Genomic DNA, 12,081 nt, shown 5'->3' with positions numbered 1-12,081 from the left:
TTCAGATCTACAAGAGGTTTTCAGCCGTATCAGGCCCTTCGGTATTCAAGCTTCTTGCTTCAGAGGGTCTGATGAGCTCCTGATATATTAAACAATATAAACAAAAGGTCAAACAAACATTCCAACGTTCTTCTCCGATTGTCACTGCCTGTGTTTGGGTAATAGCTCTTCACCCCTCGCTTCCCCTCTTCCGGGCTCTGACCCTTTCAATTTTTACCTCCCTCCGCCAGGTTCACTATGGCTTTCAACACAATCTCATCTGACATTCACAAATCTTAATGTCTTTTTAAACAGTTCATTGCGGACATCTCTCTGCCGGGTCCACTCTTGTCAACACAGTGTTAATCGGGACTTTTGGTTTCGCCCCTCCTTTATCGGCCTCCCTCCATTGGGTTCACTCTTGCCAATTTTTTGCAATTCATACAGTTCCTTAAACAGTTCTTGCGATGCAGGATTCACTTTCCTTAGTTTACATTAATTTGTCAGTCAAGGCCTTTCAACTGTACAGAGGATTTTACTAGACCCTGCATGACCACTTTGACCCCATTCTCATGCCGTTCCCAAGGCCTTCTGGTAACGGTAGTTTCAACCATAGGGTAATCGACCCGAATTTCTCAAGTGAACACCCATGTGGTGTCAGACGACTCTGTAGCTGGCTTTCCCTTCTCGTATCAGTTCAAACAAATAGTTCTTTGTACTTTCTTCAATTAGCCGTTTTGCTACTTTTGTTCAAACACAGTTCGGTTTTTTATCGGCTCTCCCCTCAACTCATCGGCTGTGATGAACCGCTTGGCTTTTTCTTGTCTCTGGAGTCAAGGCCGGTACCACGGTGGCAAGCGTCTTCCCTCGGCTTGGCTATCAGCGGAGGAGGGCCTTGTGTACCATCGACATCTGCTGCAACTCACGTTGGCTATTGTTTGTGGTTTTACAGTTCATTTTGTGGAGGTTTCACAGGCCTGGATCGGAAAGGGCAATGTCGTTTCTCTCCGTGTCACCTTCTCGGTTCATGCTGTCTTTCTCCTCCTCTTGAACTGCCGTGCTGAGTTAGCTCGCTCATCGTGCAGTCTGCCTTGTCCGTCTTGTGCTCTTGTGCTCCACCCATTATCCCTGTGGGGGAGGGAAAATGCTGTCAGGTGTGTGCGATTCTGGTCAATTGCCTGACTTTGCCTGACCGTGGCGTTGAAACATGTTCGGTAGATGGCTTTGGGGTTTGTCTGTCGTCTTTCGCTGTGGTGCGAAAGTGTTTGTGTCGGAAAAGCAGGGGTGTAGTGAGTATCCTACGGGGTAGGATGGGGAAAGGTGTTATTAGGGGGATACCACGTCCCACCCGTCAGTGTCCCACTTCCACTCCCTGAGGACCCCCCATCCAGGTGATCCTCCCTCACTGGTCCACCCCCAGGAACTGGATCCAATAGCAATGGTTGTGTCCTGGCCACCTGGATGACAGATCCCAGGGTACTAGTAAGCGAGATACCTTCAGGTTTCTCACACTCCCTAGCAGGGACTTTGAAGCACTGATAATTCCACCTGCATTAATACCTCCAGTTTTTGGAGCCATTACCACCAAAAAGTTTGGCGATGTTGTAAAAGTGTCCATAGATCCATTACCGCCACATTTTACTGCAACACCATACCCGTAATGGTCCCACCTTGGTCTACTTCCTGAATTAAGAATTATAGAACCAGGAAAGCTGGCCTAAATTTGCAACTTCTCCACTTGACCAAATAATGTGATCCTGGCCAAATCACTTTGCATCACTGTACTGTAGTTTCTGTATCTATCAAAATAGGTATTTCCTTGAAGCTATTCATTTAGGTATGCACTACACAAAGTCCTACTCACAAATGGCTTAACAGACTGCTTTGCCGCGATATACAGAATAATTCTAACCATTTGTATTTAATGCATTTCACAGTGCGATGTGTCACCCATAGCTACATCAATTTTAAGCCACGATTCTCTCCTCATAGATAAAATGGAAAAAAACGAGACGTCCATGTTAGTATTGATGGTGTAGGATGGTAGGCTGGCGATTTGATTGAGCAAAAAAAGGTTTGTGTGGGAGACAGGAAGGGATGTGGTTAAGACAGACAAAAAAGACACAAAGACAGCAGTCACAGTAATGTAAAGCTATTGTTTCTATTAACATTGCATAATAAAGTGATGGTTAGCAGCTCACCATACTCCCCTTTTAGTTGGGTATACTGCATAACTTGTTGGGAAAAACTCAGATCCACACCCCACAATACTATTGGCTAATCTACGCCACTGAACATATACACATCCCCATCCATGATATGTGAAACAGCGGAGGAAGGCATCGGGTTATGCTTTGTGCACTTCCCAGTGACACACACACCTCAGAGGGAGCCATACGTTTACGGGAAAATAAAGTGATAATAAAAAAGATGAAAAGGAAGGAGAATTCTCAAGCATTGCAAGCACTTGATTTACATATGTCACTAGGGGCGTTGCTATGCCGTCAGGTCAGGCTGGCAAATAAGTAAGCCCAAATTGTAGGGCAGCAAAATGGCATCTGTGCATATAAGTGTTGTTGCGACAAGGAACAACGGTTTTCCTATTTTGCACATTCATCAGAATTCATAGTGGCAATATGCATTTCCAAGCAGAAGGGTGGTGTAATCGTTTTACCTTGGTTTGTCTAAGGGGTTGTTAAAATGAATGACAGGGAAAAAAGCATGTGTACCACTTTAGACCGAGGCACATTTAAAGTGTTGTTCTGTTGTCTAAACAATACCATATTCATCAGCAATACGAAAGTGTCATCCCGACATTGAATTTTCAACTTTCGTTCACTGTGCTGTGTCAGTGTTTTACGTCCTGATAATGGCATAAGTAACCATCACAAATGCAGATCAAACAATACAAGTGGGTTCTGCTCTGCATCCCTAAAAAGTTGGTAATCTACAGCACCCCATGAAGTGGAGAGAAGATGCGGTATTCCTTACAAGGTTTGCTGGATTACACTTATGAGCTGCCCTTCCAAACCTGCACCAACTTGATCTCTGAATGCTGTTTCTACAAATTCAATAATGCTAAGCTCATGTATCTCCCTAAATCACTGGTACAATTCGTATTCAGCATAATAGTGTGGTCAATAAGTGCTGTGCCTTTAATTTGTGTGATGGACTTTATCTCTGTGCTAGTTTCAATGGATTTAACAAGATATTAGGTGTGAATTCTTTGCCCAGCAATCAGGGACTGGGTAAAGTTTGATTCATGGTCCCAAGTTTCCTGTGACATCAACAGGCCAATGAAATCACTACCGCACTGTGAAGGGGTTAGCCAGGAGAAGGTAAGCCGTGAGAGAAAAGGAACCAACGCAGGACATCACGGCAGGGAAAGGGTGTGTGGATAGCTGTGGGAAGAGGGTCCCTTGGAACTGATGGAAGGGTGCTACGACGAATCACCAGTCACGTTAGGCCAGAGGTCTTCAATCTGTGGGGCCCAGCAATCTGCCATGGGGGAGCCCCGTTATTAATGCAGCACCGGTCCCCCCTGCGCCCCTCTCCCTCTGCAACCCCCACATTAGGGGGCATGGAGGAGAGGAGGCGAGCGGGGGACCAAAACTGCTCTTCCCTGAATTTTAAAATCGGACCTGAAGATAAAACACAAAGTATGTAGTTACAAAGTGAGGAGGTAATCTGGTGTCAGATACGTGAATTTCATCTGGGGGTGCTGGCAGAGCCTGCTGGTACACTGCAGCCTGTCTAAGTTCTTGAAACTGGCACAAAGTTCAAACGCTGCTAAAGTTGGGAACGCGTTACCCAAACTGTATGGCTGCCCCCCAACAAGGGGGCCCTAATAATAGCCACTGTGGGGGGGGGGGTCGTGGGCTGTGTGTGGCACGTTTGAAAAGAAGAAATTGTGGCTAAGTCTTAATAGAAAACACAAACACTTCTGGCATACTTTGACGGATCTTTCCTGCCCGTCATCCGATCTTCGTATTTCCCTGGTAGGTGCCGGTGCCGTTTGAGAGTAGGTAGGAGGAGCATCTGGGAGACAGGGGTGGTAGCGCCATGCGGGTCATGTATTTCAATCAGGGATTTCAACCCTATCTATTTCTGAGGCTGTACCCATCTCTGATGCATTTTACCCAAGAGCTAGGTTTACCTCCTGCTCATCTAATCCTAATTTGAAGTCTCATGAAGACCCATGTAACCTTGACTAACTGTTCTGTTTTCATTGCAGCCGCATTGCTCCAAGCGTCAGTCTATCAACCAAACCACCTGTGTTCTGGCAAGAGAAACCCAGTGAAGCACTTGCCCCAGTCACGCAGGTAAGGATTTATTTTCCTGTGTGCCATTGGATAAGTAAATATGCTGATGTTTTATATCCACCCTGTGCAAGGTTGCACCTGTAACCTAGTCCGGGGCCAGACTGCAAAAAGAAATTAGAGCTAGGCCTGCATGATATGAATAGTAATTCTTCTGAGGCTTGTACCAATGTATTTTAATCCAACCAGTGTTTCTGACCCATTTTTGTGTGGGGCTTCCCTCCCCCTCTCCCTAGCTTTTCAGACCTTTTTTTGTTGAATTGTTGCTTTTTTAAAATCTCTCCTTTTTTCCCCCACCCCATATTTCTGACCCTTTTTTGCATGGGGTGTTTCCCACCAACGCCAACCTTTTCACATGGCTGTTTAACTCTTTGCATGTGGTGTTTGCCATGTTTACGCTTTTTTGGGGTGCATTTTTACTTTTTTAAAACCGTTTGCAGTGTTTCGACAGGGTCAGGCTCCTTTTCTTGATGGATCGTTTTCTAGTGCCCAAAGATGGTAGGGATCTGAAACGTAAAGCGGAAGGAGAGGTGGGAACAGACAAAAGAAATGCAAAAACACGGAAATATGATCACTCTTATTTGGACTTTGGGTTCACATGCATCACAGTCGCTGGGGAAGTGAAGCCACAGTGTGTGATTTGTGGTGCTACATTAGCAAATGACAGCCTGAAGCCAACAAAATGAAGGCGGCATTTGGAAACCAAACAAGCCGATTTAGCAAAAAAGACCAGGGATTTCTTTGTACGGCAGCTGCAAGGCATGAAAAAGCAAAAGGAGACTGTTAAAAGTGTGGCATCTGTACCTGCAAGAGAAAGTGATTCTCCCAACCTTTCTCGCTGTCAACCGGGTAATGCGTGGTGAAAGTGCAGCAGAGAAATGCAAAAGTATCCCTATGTCAGACACAACAATTTACTGCCGTATTGCTGACCTGTCCTCTGATATCAGTACAGAATTGATATCGCGCTTGAAAGACAGCCAGTTCGCCCTACAGTTGGATGAGGCACTGACATATCAAAAGAAGCTCACTTGAGTGCCTATGTGAGGTACTGCCATGGAAAGGAGATGTTGTAGGACTTCTTGTTTTGTAAGCAAATTAAGGGCAGAGCAACTGCATCTGAACTCTTTGAAATTTTAAACAACTTCCTAAGTTCCAACTGCCTAAAGTGGGAGGCGTGTGTTGGTATTTGCACGGATGGTGCTCCTTCAATGTGTGGTACTAGAGCTGGGCTAAAAGCAAATGTATTGGCAGTAGCTCCACATATTGTGTGGACACACTGCATGATACACCGAGAAGCTTTGGCTGTGCGCAATATGGGGCATGAACTGACACAGGTTTTGACTTCTGTTGTAAAGATCGTAAATTTTATTAAGATGCACCCCACAAGTGCCCGTCTGTTTGCCACCTTATGTGCAGAAATGGGAGCTGACCATGATCTGTGTTTCACACAGAGGTCAGGTGGCTATCCAGGGGAAAGGTTTTAAATCGCATCTATGAACTCAGAAACGAAGTGAGACACTTTCTCCTGGAGTTAGGCCACACAAAAGCAGAGCCTCTGTGTGATCCACGCTGGCTTATACTGTTGGCTTACCTTGGCGACATCTTTGAAAAGTTACATTTTCTAAACCTCTCCCTGCAAGGCACAGAAACCACATAATTTGCCATGAAGGCTAAAATATCAGCATTCAAGAAGAAGCTGGAGATTTGGTGGAGGAGGGTTGATATTGGCATAGCCAATGTGTTCCCATTATTAGAAGATGCTCTTGAGGAGACGGAGTATGATATTTCATGTGTTTCTGAAGTAATTGGAAACCCTTTAAATGCTCTCAGAAGCAGTCTCGAAAAGTACTTTCCTGACGACAATTGCAACATGAATAACTGGGTGGTTCAGCCTTTCCTAGCTGTCATGGGAGCCCATCTCCCAATACAGCTTCAGGAGGAACTAATGGAGCTCCAAAGTGACCGCCTACTAGAGAGCCAATTCAGAAAATTGTCTTTGGGTGCATTTTGGCAATATGTGTCTGCAGAGTTTCCAACTTTATCGAAATGTGCAGTCAATGTACTTTTACCTTTCAGCACCTCATACCTGTGCGAAATTGGGTTCTCTGCACTTGCAGCCCTAAAGACAAAATATAAGGCAAAACTGGAGGTGGAAGAAAGCCTGCGGTTGGCTATTGGAAAAATTGAACCCAATATTGACAGGCTGGCTGGTGAAAGGCAGGCCCACCCTTCACACTAGTTCCCCAGTATGCCACTGTCCAACTTGCAAGTGACAGCACGTTGTTGTACTTGAGAAACAAATTGTTACAGCACTTGCATAGCAAATGTTACTACGGGACAGCAATATTGGGTGTTTTCGTTTGTGTGAAATAAATATCCAACACTATTTTTAGTCGAGTTCTCTGTATTATAGCAAAATAATCGGAATGCTTTGTTCACAAATATTTGTCCTCTAATCTGATTTGAATCATTGCAAGCAATGATTTTGAAACATGGCGTTTGGCATTCACTCCTTCGTTAGGGGCACCATTCTACTCCAGCGCGCGATAACCGTTGGCAACCGAGTACAATTTTGGAGTCCATGTGTATAGGGGAGGCCTGGGCTGGAGAAATTTTTGTTAGGGGGGGCTCGGGGTCAAAAAGTTTGAAGACCACTGCAGTCTAACCTAATGTGCACCTGCTATTGCAGACATGGGCGCAGAGGATAGATTCGAGGTCACTGTGACTTACAACCACAGCACAATCCCAGACATGTAGGTGCCTTTCCAAAGCTCTCCACCCTCGTTTTAGGTTTGTTGTTTTGCCCCTACCGGAGCCTCGCAGCACAAATCACGCAACCTATTGGTGGAGGCAGCCTGTCCTTGCTTTCTGATCGACTGGGGGTCTAACAGCTTTATGGTCGGTATTCTGGGACTGGCTGGTACCTTGGAATGCTGAAGTCTTGGGTCGGGGGGAGCTGGGACTGGGGAAGGTCGGAGGCTCGTTCCCTCATTCTCATGGTATAACTTTTTGCAGGGAGCTCTCAGTCCCCTCATCGCCTTGCAGGGCGCATTCCTCCTGGTGTACGAATGCTGGTGTATGAATGCTGGCGGTTCCCAGTCAATTGGTCGAAAACATTTGGTCGACAGGACAATTGGTCGACATCATTTGGTCGAATGCCAAATGGTCGAATTTTTTTTTTTTTTTTTTTAACGCCTTTTTTGGTTTTTTTGGGGGGGTCCCCCCATCCCCCCAACCCCCTTTTTTTCCTTTTTTTTTTTTCCCCACACGAAAACCCACAAAACACATATATATATATAAAAAAAAAAAATTAGACCATTTGGCATTCGACCAAATGGTGTCGACCAAATTGCAGTCGACCAGTTTGTTGTCGACCAATTGACCGGACACCAATGCTGGCAACATGAGACAATGCAAGGTCTATGAATCTTTGCATCTCTGGCCTTTCTCACCGCTACCTAGGTTACAACCTATTCCCATGTACACAAGCTTACTTCTACGTTCCTGGCTTGGGCCTGCTGCATTGGCTGCAGCGCAGTGTTAGGTCTCGATTTCAATATGGCGGCTGCTTTCCAAGATGGCGTTTCATTCCCAATGTGATCCTTACCACAAAGCATGTACTAACCTATGCAAATTTTGGTCCCTCTGGACATCCCTCTAACCTCCCCAAACCCCTAGACCATCCTTCCGGGCCCCTGCCTCATCTGAAACTGCTTGGGGGCCTGGGTGATCGTCCCACGTTCCCAACAACGGCACATCAAGCGCAAAACACAGACAATCTAAATGATAGTAAGGACTTTCTAAAATATGCTTCAGCACTACATTTGAAAAAGTGCTGCGGAAAATCTGCAAGCTCGGTGACACTTCCTGCACTGTAGAACTTTGCATTTGTGCCAGGGGCTATCTGCGTATGGGAATCATGCAGCCCTCCTTCTGTATTTACTTTAAATTAATTTACTAGACTGCTGCCATGACATCTGCCCTCTCAGAATAAGCTCAAGCCGTGGAAGGATTTGGCGGGTAGTATGTTGGATTTCTGCAAAGCATTCTGGCAGAGATCAGAATCAGGCCCTGAAATGTTACAACCGAGGCAATTTACAAAATAAAAAGGAATTTAAAAACATGGAGGCAGATGGTGGAATTGGCGAGTAGCCATTGTTGGATTCCTGTGCCTAAACCAGGTAAAATACATGGAATCATGAAATATTTGTGTGGGTACAAGACACGTCAGCCAATATTTCAGTTTTCGGGAGGCGGTGCATCACGGTTGTGGTACACTACGCTCTTCTCGATTTACTTCTATGGTGACCAACTGTACAAAATGGTTTCGCAGGAATTCCATAAAGTGTCATTCACGTGCACCTTTCCGCCTCATTAAGTATCTGGGGTAACATTAGTGACAGATGCCATTTTAACACATATACAGCAGACAATATAACAAAACTGTAGAACCATTATGCAAGCAGAACACTGACCTGTTTAAGTTCTGCCCAGGCCTAGAGGTGCAAAAGCCATGCAAAGAAAATCACCTAATATGCATATGTATTGACACCAACAGAAAAGGACACAGCAAGGAGCTTCAATTGTTTTCTTTTTTTTACTGGAGACGTGCACATTGTGTGAGCCTTATATACAGTGGAAAAAATTAAATGACTGAGCCATAGTAAATACTAAAGGGACTGAGTCCTATTTCTTAGTCTCCACCTATGGTGGCAGGTGGAGACGAAGACGGGATCCGAGCAAGTAAGCAGGGGGCATAGAGTGGGTTGAGAAGAAGAGCTGGGGAGCGGCCAAGGTGCCGAAGAAAATAAATAAAACTGGTGGCACCCAGAGAAGTTCTTGCCGCATTTCCAGCCACCTGCAACAGTCACATTTAATAACAAGCATTTGCAATCCCAATAGTTTTGGCGTTTACTACTGTTCTTTGCATTTATAGGCACCACAGTGCAAGGAGGAGGCAGTAAAGTTTTAAAGGAGGATGTGACAGGGGGTACAGGTGTGCAATGGAATGAGAAGGGGAATAGAGCAACGGAGGAAGCCATTGATAGAGGGTGCTGATGATGAGCATGAGGAAATATGAGCGAGAAAGGGTGAGAGAGTAAGAGAACAAATTAGTGTGAGTGGAAGGATGAGAGAAAAGGTAAGGGCTCAGAGCCAAGGCAAGAGTTCGAGAAGACAGAATAAGGGGATACATTCAAGAGTGCCAGGAAGAGAGTGACAGTGTGTGCGGAGAGAGAGAGAGAGAGAGCGCAACAGTGTGTGTGGGAGAGCAACAGCGTGCAGAGGGAGAGCGTGCGTAGAGAGAGCGACAGCATGCAGAGAAAGAGCGTGCGGAGAAAGAGCGACAGCGTGCGGAAAGATTGAGAGTGCAACTATTTAAATCTTTACATGATCTTTCAGATTACCCAAGAGGGAGGATACAGGGGAGGATCTAATAGTTTGGCATATAGAGCTAGCCTTCTTTAATCTGCTACTGCCTGCATGGATAGTAAACCCAGGTTATATCATATAATTGCAATAGCTACTCCTGTAGCCAAGTGCAGACACCGGCGCCAAAGTTTCCCCTCAACTTTAAACCATAATATTTGAAGTTAGGCAGTAAGGAGAATCTTCCATATTTCTGGTTTAGTCTTTTCATTATCTCCATGCAGGCCAGTATTAAAGTGTTTGTTTCGCAATTCAACAGTGCTATTTTGCCTCTGCTTAAGTCGGAATCCTAGATATTTCCAACAGGAGACCACCTCTGGTCCCACATTATCAATGGGTCATTTAACTTTTAGTTTTTATTTCTGGCAGGATAGCATATTGGGTTCTTAGACTTATCTACAAGTTTAGTGCCTTCATTTAGGTAATTAGGCAAGGTCCTTCAGCATAGTCTCGGCACCCGTTCCCACTTCATTGAGAACTATGGGTCCATAACTTCTCCCTTAAATGGATCTCCTCACCCGAATTCCCCAAGAAGGTCAGGTGGAATGAGGAGTGCACAAAGGCATTTGAAGGACTTAAGCAAGCGCTTTGTCAAGCTCCAGTCTTAAGAGCTCCTGACTACAACCAATCAGTTATTGTACAGACAGATGCTTCCAATACAGGTATAGGTGCAGTTTTGAGTCAGCTGGATGAGAAAGGCAGGGAACACCCAATCTGCTTCATCAGTAGGAAACTGAAGGAACCCGAGACAAGGTGGGCAACCATAGAACGTGAATGTTTTGCCATTGTGTGGTCTATGAAGAAGTTTAGACCATACTTGTATGGATCTATTGTTTTGATTCGAACAGACCACCAACCCTTGAGATGGTTGATGCAGATGAAGGGGGAAAATCATAAATTGTTAAGATGGTCAATCAGCCTACCGGGGTTTGATTATACCATTGAACACAGGTCAGGGTGTAATCACCAAAATACTGATGGTCTCTCCAGAAAGTATGACGACTGGAGTAAGGAGATTCAGCCAGGGGTGGATTAAATCCTCCTGTCCCTTAGTCTGGGGGGGGGGTACGAGTGTTAGGGAGAATTCTCAGAAATGTGCTAATTCACTCCCCCTTAGAGACCCCCAGCAACTTTGCTGGATTTTGAGGACTTTTTAACCTGGAGAGAGTGAGACCCTTTTTCCCCACTCTCTCATGTATTTTAATGTGATTTAAACACTGCGTTTCTTTTGGTTATGGAGTCTGACAAACTCCATAGGCATCATCTTTTACTTTGTGTCACACAGCACCTTCAGTGCAGTGACACCGGGAAGTGTTTCAGATTTCCCAAAGGTTTGATTACCTTCTCTGGGATAAACTATTGTTTCCCAGAGCAATAAGTGAAATTGACTTTACTTACATTTGTAACTTTCTAGAGCCAGCACACACTAGCTTACAATAGGGTGTTGGAGGGGTTACCTAGTATCCCCTTTGTCTAGCTTCTCCTGTAACATATTTTATGTTACCCTTTCCTCACTGAATGGCTGTGGCAGTGGTTTCGTTTTAACTACCATGGTGTGCATTTACCGCGGGCTGCGTTCGCAGCTGCGGTAAAGCACCCAAGGGTGCCATATTTGTAAAAATGGCCCCGGCTTTTTTCGCCATTTCTTTGTGGAAAGGTCCTTCTTGATATTTACACTGGCGCCAAACCAGGTTTGGTCCCATTGTTCGCTTTGCCTTTGGCGGGATTCACAAGTGAAGCCCGCCTCTGGCTCCAGGGTGTCTGGGGTAGGCAGGAAGTGAGGGAGATGCTTGAAACTCCCTGTGCTTAGTCTCCTAGGAGAGCCAAATGCACTCTGTGGTTATTGGTTGGCTGACTGTCCAGCAAGGACAGCCACCCTGCTGGGTGACTGACAGCTAGGCTGGAATGACTGGGAGAGAACTGAATAAAAGGCAAGTCTTTTGGCTTGGAAGGCAGAGTCGACCACTGGACGAAGGAACCGAAGAACTTGAAGAGGACGCCTGCTGCAACTCCTGGACCGTTGGTTTGCACGGTGAAGCCCTGCTGCAGTGCCAAACGCCAAGTTCGCATCGACAGAGAAGCCCCTACAAGGACGACATCTCCCATTGAGTTGGTGGGACCAATCAACTCCAAAGTGGGCCACCTGGACATCCGCCTCGGAGCTGGCTGAATTTCCAGAGTTGCTGCTCGAAACCATATAGCCAGGGAGAGGAACACCAGATTGTGTGCGTTGCTTTTAAGCAGGCCTAGAGCTCCAGGAAGATCCGCCGGACTCCCAGGAAGCAGGACTGGGACTGGCCAAGCCTGAGCCCCCTCAACACAGGGACCACAGAAGCAAGGAAAGTCCATCTCGACA

General features: G+C 45.7%; 1 protein-coding gene across 3 annotated transcripts in view; it reads right to left on the bottom strand.

Moving 5' to 3' along the window:
• Window positions 1-12,081, bottom strand: part of TTC32 (tetratricopeptide repeat domain 32) — a 93,958-nt gene that overhangs the window by 75,520 nt on the left and 6,357 nt on the right. The window lies entirely within an intron of this gene.

The sequence above is a fragment of the Ambystoma mexicanum genome, chromosome 4p (genome assembly GCF_040938575.1).
Source record: "Ambystoma mexicanum isolate Mex_15411 chromosome 4p, UKY_AmexF1_1, whole genome shotgun sequence".
NCBI classification, from domain to species: domain Eukaryota; kingdom Metazoa; phylum Chordata; class Amphibia; order Caudata; family Ambystomatidae; genus Ambystoma; species Ambystoma mexicanum.
This window is presented reverse-complemented; position numbering and strand designations above follow the sequence as displayed.